This window comes from Lactuca saligna, chromosome 5 (genome assembly GCF_052625555.1).
Source record: "Lactuca saligna cultivar CGN05327 chromosome 5, ASM5262555v1, whole genome shotgun sequence".
Lineage (NCBI taxonomy): Eukaryota > Viridiplantae > Streptophyta > Magnoliopsida > Asterales > Asteraceae > Lactuca > Lactuca saligna.
The window spans coordinates 216,716,857-216,724,365 of NC_136421.1; positions in this window are offsets into that span (position 1 = coordinate 216,716,857).

Genomic DNA, 7,509 nt, shown 5'->3' on the forward strand with positions numbered 1-7,509 from the left:
AACACCTGGTTTTGAATCGCTTCATTACTTGGGGATGTGGCCCGATCATCATTTATCATAAGGCTTAGGCCTTAGGGAAGAAAGGATTTGGCCCTTTTTTAATGAAGGTGTTGAATTGTAAGTGATCCGAGTGTTCGATGGTGTTTCAGAGCCCAAGGGCATAATCATAATTTTTTAATTCTATCCTTTATGAGTTTTAGGTTCTTGTTAAGGAAGTTTTAGGGTGAAGGTGAGATGATAGAAGCATAGGGATTCTCGTCACCTTTTCGTGGGTATAAAGTTTGTCGAAAACGGACTTAGAAGGAAGAAGTTATGGCTTTCGGAAGAATTTAGGATTTTTGGGAAAAACCCTAGTACGCGGGGTATACTTGAGAAGTACGCAGGGCGTACTCGTGTGAGGGCACGTACGTGGGGCGTACCTTGGTGTATGCTAAGCGTAGTCAGTAGACTTAGTTGAGAATCTTTGGCCTCGTACACTGGGCGTACAAGGAGTGTCTAAACCCTAAATTTTGAACATGTGTACCCTATTTAAACATCCCTATTCCTTAAGGTTGGCCTCCTTATCAGCCTCTAAAGCCCCAGAACCCCTAAAAACAAGTCTTAGCCTCCATTGTTGTGTGATTGAGCCTTTCGTGAGGATTTGGTGTTCATTTTGTCGATCTAGAAGAAGAAGGAAGAACTTGAAGACTTATTGTTTGAAGGAAAGCTTTGAGATCTAGCATTTGCATCTCCTTTTGGTAGTTTGGGAGGTATAAAGTCCCAACCCTGCCTTTTCATTACATAGATCTTCTTCTTGGTTGATTTTTGGTCATGTTAACCCTTTTAGTTGATGCTTAGGAGTTTAAGTCGTTTGTGAAGCTTTTAAATTGTAGATCTACTTATATCATGGGTTCCTTGGGCATAATGGTGCAAAATTTATGGTAGTTTTGGTTTCATGCATGTATTAATTAAAGTATTAAGTTCTTTTGAGCTCTAGAGTCCCATTTACCCATGCATGCACATAAAGTTGGAAACTTTATGTAATTAACCACCTTGGGGAAGTCCGATCTGAGTTTGGATCCAAGTCTTAATGGATTAAGTGCTTAATTGGATAGTTGGCTTTGGGCTGGTGGGCACGTTGGCCGTATAAGTATGTACGCTGTACGTACAAGCGTCCCATGTTGTACGCTAAGCGTACAGGCTGTGTATGCCCCATGTACTCAGCAGACTTGGGCCTTTTCATTTTGGGCTTCGGTTTTGGGCTTGGTCGTGTTGGTCCATGTTGGGCCACTTAGATTTTTTGGTTGGGCTGTTGTGACTTGATGGAATTTCTTGGGTAAAGGTCCACGAAAAGAATCGGGCCCAATTTGGAAATTTGGGCCATATTTTGGCCTTAGATGTTTATTTTTGGATTTTGGGCCTTTAGTCATTTAGTTTGGGCCTTGGCTTTGGGCTAAGCTTTAGGAAGGGTAAAAAGGTCTTTTACCCTTATTTGGACTCATAATGTGAGTCAAGGGCTAGATGTTCATGAGTTGTCATTTGGTAATCTGATAGCGCATGAATTTTACCAGATCTGTAGTCAGAGATTATTCGTGGGATTAGTTGATGATGGGTTGTTATCTTGATTTTGACAGTTCAGGGATCGGTAAGCCAGTAGCCAGGGATCGTCTGTGTAATTTGGCAATGCGATGTGAGCTGTCCTCACTATACTTGCGGGTCAAAGGCACAAATGCCGACCCATTGGATTGATATCATGTTGTGCATGCTATTATAGTGTTAGTATCTATTAGGTCGGTATCCTGGTAGATAGGATGTTGCTATGTTGTTATGATCTGTTAGATCCGTATCCTAGTAGATGGGATGATGCATTGCTTAGTGATCTGTAAATCTATCTGATTGTTTGTTGGCTGGTTATATGTTGACTGATGGTTGAGGTTTTACTGCTATGTGTGTGAGCCAACATACCGGAGCATTCCAACCCGAAAGTTGATTGGGCCCGAGGGTATTGCATCCCAACCATGACTGTACCTATTGTATATTGATATTCCAACCTGAGGGTATTGCATCCTGAGGGTATTGCATCCCGAGCATGACTGTACCTGAAGGCACTAGTTTTTAAATAATGTTTTAAAAACACTAATTTGTAAAGATTTTTATTAGTAAAAGTGGTGATTTGAAAAGTTTAAAACTGTTGAAATTTTTGGGATGTTACATATAAGAAGTAAGGATACAAGCGAAGTACCAAGTTTTGAAGCGACATTTGGGTTGGTCTTGTGCCATTGACGATTCGGTTTCATTGATTGTTCCTTCTGGATTCGTGTCTAAAATGTCTTGCTTCTGATACCCGGGATGATGGTTGGAAATGGGGGTGGTGTTGGCCCATTCGAGGAAGAGCTCTTCAAAGTCAACTTGGTGACCTTGTTCATCTGATTGGTAATATTCGACTCTTTAATAAAATTGATGTGTGGAGATGGAACTTGGAGGGGCTGGAAGAGTTTACAGTTCATGAGACGAGGAAGTTAATTAATAATGCCATTTTGACATCTAGTAATGTAGTCACTAACTGGAATTGATTTATCTTTTTCTTGGTTTGTTAGTAGGCATAGTAGATTTAAGGCTAATTGGACATTGGATCCAAAATCCTCTCTTAACTATTTCACAGTAATTTTTTAATAGCATTTGACTAGTCTTTATAATAATAACTAGGAAAGGATCCATGCTTTGCATGGATCAGGAGGGGTTTTGTTTTTTGTTTCACTGGGTAAACATAATACAGTTATATGCGAAACTGGATTGGATTTAAGAGTAGATATTACAAAATAGGAAAACAACCCCTTTATTGGCCATTTAAATAATTTTTGAAGAACAAATTCCAAAATAAATGAAATTGTGATGAGTTTTGTTCTCCATATCTTTCCAATAATCTTCCACTCCTCTATCTCTTTGTCTTGAAGTAAATATAGTTGTCCATCCGAGAATCCAACCAATGTTGTTTCACATGAAAAGGAAGCTTCCCAACGATTGAACATTTATGTAAATACAAAATTTCATAAAGCGAAAACAACAAATACGTTAATTGTAGAATGACAACCCAATAGTTTTACCACATGATAGAGAGGGTAGAAAGGTAAATTACATTTCCTACATCCCAGTTTATGTCACACCCCCAAACCAAGGATGGAAAAACGTTCAGAGGTGGAGAACTTCATGTATAGCATCATAACAACAAGTATAATAGTGAGCGAAGTAAATGCAACCATCATAAATATAATCGAGAAAGTTACATAATTAAATGCAACAAGTTTGATGTCGTAGCGTTCCATCCTCAAAAGCATGATAGCTACTTGAGAACAAAAGTAATTTTGAAAGAGCGTCAAATATTAAGTGGGTGAGAGCATAAGCTTTTGTATGTACAGTGGAAAACCTTTCTTTGTAAATGTAGTGTATGCTCAAGAAAAATCCAATATTTTTCTTATAAAATGAGTTGCAGTCTTAAGACTCAAAAATCGAAATGTACAAGTATTTTTCCATACTTATAATAGTGCATGCGGTTTTAAATAAATAAAACCCATTTGAATGTAGAGATTCCCGTAAGCCATATGTGTCATTATTTCCCTATGTGAGTTATTATAACCATACTATTGACATAGTAACCTGTTATGACATTCTTCATGTGTCGGAATGTTATAACATTTGTCAGCCCAGGCATGTCAGTCTAGTTGTTGCAAGCAGCTTAGGTGTGGATTGTCAATCCCAATATAGATCTACATACAAGTATCATGCTCTCCCTACAAGAGACTCTGATTATAGATACATGATTTTAATCAGTACTCAAAGAGTACAATGAAGTAGTGCCTCACAACTGGATTTAACGAGTTTACGTGTAGTGTAATTGAAAACCATTCTTGAAGTAAGAATAGAACTTTTCTTAGGAAGTTTGTAGTGTTAATGTACCATAAAATATACCTATTATAATTTGTCATGTATGTTTGTAGTGAGTGATAACCCTTTTGTTGTGTAATAGAATCTTTCATAGTGAGTTTGTAGTGTAACGAACCATAAACTATACCTATTATAGTTTATCATTTATGTTTATAGTGAATGAAACCTCTATGATGAACAATTATTTATGTTTCATGAAAGTAAACTTAACAGGAAACACAATCAGCATGTTACAAGGTGTTAATAAAATTCTAAATTGTTTTTACTAGTTTTAAATTTTCTATCACTACTTTTATAAAAATCACAGAAAAATCAACAAAAATTAAAAACTGAATCCGTAAACTCTGTGAATTTAGAAAATGTTTTTGGTTCCTTGATAATTTTAATTACGATTTTTAGTGGTCTCTAACCAGTGTGAAAAGGTCCATCTTCACAAACTGATACGAAATCATTTCTGACATGATAGACTGATACGAAATCATTTCTGACATGATAGACAATTTTGTAAAAATTACCATAAGTTGTAGAAAAATCTTATAAATGTGTGAAAGTAGTCATTAGAAATGTATAAACCTGAACTATGTGCACATTGAATAGTTTTGAAAAATATTAAGTTAAGGTGGTCAACACAGTTCGTGAATAGACCCTAACTTTTCTGTTGAAAGTTGTTGTTTGAGTTTAGAATACGTTTTGGGTTTGGTAACTTGTATCCCCCCCCCCCCTAAAACTTTATGAAAACATGAAAATATGGGGGCATGAACTCACCTTGTGTGATTCCTTGAGGTGGATGGTTGGAGAAGAGAGGCTTTCAAGTCAAGAACACTTGAAGGATGCTTGAGGATTTGAATATCCTAAGAACAAATATGACGATATTTGTGTAAACAATCCATGATTTGTATAAAAAGTGTAGAATATTTAGGAGTAGGATGAAGAATATACCAAGAGTGAGGGAAATGCTAGAGAATTTCAAGGGGATTTTGAGTTTCAATGAGAAGGAGAGAGAGAGAAAAAAAAGTTTATCTTTGGAGGTTATATGTGAGATTTTATAGGTGAAGAAATAAAGATTTATTGAGTAGATTTGGTCAAGAAAAAAAATCTGATGGAGTGTTGGTAAAGTTGGTGAAGGACAATGATTTGACTAGGTAGAGTGTGAATAGTGACATAAAGTGGGTATGGGGATGACTTGGTGTCATAACTTCATGGAAAAAGTCAACAAACCTTTGTGTGTGATCTTGAACAAAAGGTATGATTTATAGACAATAAATCTTCAAGATGGGAATAAAATATGATTTTAGGGGGTCTAATATGCCAAAAATAAGAATTAGGTGAAAATCCCCGGTTAAAATCATAAAAAATAGGCTTAAAATGTGAAACTGGTCAAAAACCGGAAAATGGATGCGAACCTCCGAAGGGAATGCTCGCAACCGAGAAGGTTCATGATAGGGACGGTTTTAGTTTGAGAGGATTCATAGTTGAGAGGAGGTTTTGGTCCGAGAGGATTCATCTGCGAAGGTGAGGCTCGGTGCGAGGGTGTCCGGTGCGAACCTGGTCGAGGAGAAGCGAACGTTGTCGACCAGAAGCGAAAGTTCTTGGTTTTGCCAAGGGAAAGTGTCCGGCGCGAGAGAAGACTTCGGTCCGAGGGCTGGGGTATGTGAAATCCTTACCCAAAAATGAACTTGGCAAGGGGAGGGACGTGATGTCACGCGAGGGTTCGTAGGTGAATAGTACACTGCGAACCTTCAACCTTCTTTTTGACTTCTTTCTTTCGTTTTAAGCTGTTTTCGACCAAGGTAAGGCTCGGGATGGTACAGATGTTCATAAAAACATCAGAAAACGTGATTTTTACCACAAAGAGGTTTGAGAGAGATTTTGAAAGAGATTTAGGAGAGATATAGATAGAGTGGGAGAGATTTGGAGAGATTTTGTTTTTAGTCTTTGTTAGTGTTTAGTCCCATAATGCAAGGTTTGTAAACTCCATTATGGTTTGTTATGAGTGTCTTAATCCCCCGAGGGGTACATAATAGTAATTTATAGAGTCGTTACATCGCTCACCCTAGCTAGGGTTTAGAATTTTCTTAACATATGAAATTTTCGAGTGACACTTTGTATTATGATCGAGAGTTGTACATTAGGAATAATAGAATAAAACTTATCATAAAAGCACTAGATGAGCTTATCGGTTTGACTCATTGACTTTGTTTGACTTTGAATTGACCAGAAATTGACGATTGTCACATCATCCCCCCACTAGAAGGAATTTCGTCTCGAAATTAGCGTTTTGGCTGGGTCTTCAATGGTTGGGGAACAGATGTGGGTATTTTGGATTCATCTTATCTTCTCATTTCCAGGTGAACTCGGGCTCTCATTTAGCATTCCATCGGACCTTACCAATGGGAGTGTGACTTTGTTTCGTTCTTTTGATCTAACGGTCCATGATTTCAACTGGTTCTTTTTTGAAGTGGAGACTCTTGTTGATTTCAATTTTTCAAGAGGGGTGAAAAGGGTCTCATCGGACAAGAACTTCTTTAAGTTGGACACATGGAAGGTAGGGTGCACGTTATTTAGTTCTTGTGGTAATCGGAGTTTGTATGCTACCGGGCCAATCCTGGTGAGGATCTCGAATGGCCTGATATAGCTTGGATTTAGTTTCCCATGTTTTCCAAAATGTATCAAGCCTTTCCAGGGTGATACCTTTAATAGCACCTGGTCTTCAACTTGGAATTCCAAAGGCTTTCGTTTATTATTCGCTTAACTCTTATGTCTATCTCTAGAAGCCTTTAAACGTTCTCAGATTTCGACAATCTTCTTGGTAGTTTCTCGTATGATCTCTAGACCAGTGAGAGTGTTGTTAGGGAATTTCCCCTTTGCTAGTTGCGTGTCACTCACTTCAGCCCAACACAATGGTGATATGCACTTGTGGCCATAGAAGGCTTCGAATGGGGCAACCTTGATGCTCGTGTGATAGTTGTTATTGCAGGAGAATTCGATAAGTGATAAATGGGTATCCCAGGCTTTACCATAATCTATCACACAAGCCCTTAGCATCGATTCTAGTGTTTGTATAGTCCTCTCACTCTACCTGTTGGTTTGTGGGTGATAGGTTGTACTCATGTCCAACCTAGTTCCCAAGGATTTTTGGAGTGAATGCCAGAATCGTGAGGTAAATCGTCTATCCTTATCGGAGATAATAGATTTTGGCACTCTGTACAGCCGCACGATCTCCTTAATGTATGTCCTGGTCAGGTTTTCCATCTTGTCAGTTTCCTTTATTGGAATGAAGTGTGCGGATTTGGTCAATCTGTCGACGATTACCCAAATGGTATCGAGAAAACCTGTTGTATTGGGTAACTGGGTTATAAAATCCATCGTAGTCCGCTCCCACTTTCACTCAGGTATTTTTGGTTGTTGCAACAAACCAGAGGGCTTTTTGTATTCTATCTTGACCTTGGCGCAATTCAAACACTTGCTCACAAAGCTAGCAATTTCGACTTTCATGTTCGGCCACCATTAAAGTTTCTTAAGGTCCAGGTACATCTTTTATGAATCGTGATGTACAAACTATCGAGTTTTGTGTGCTTTGTTCATGAC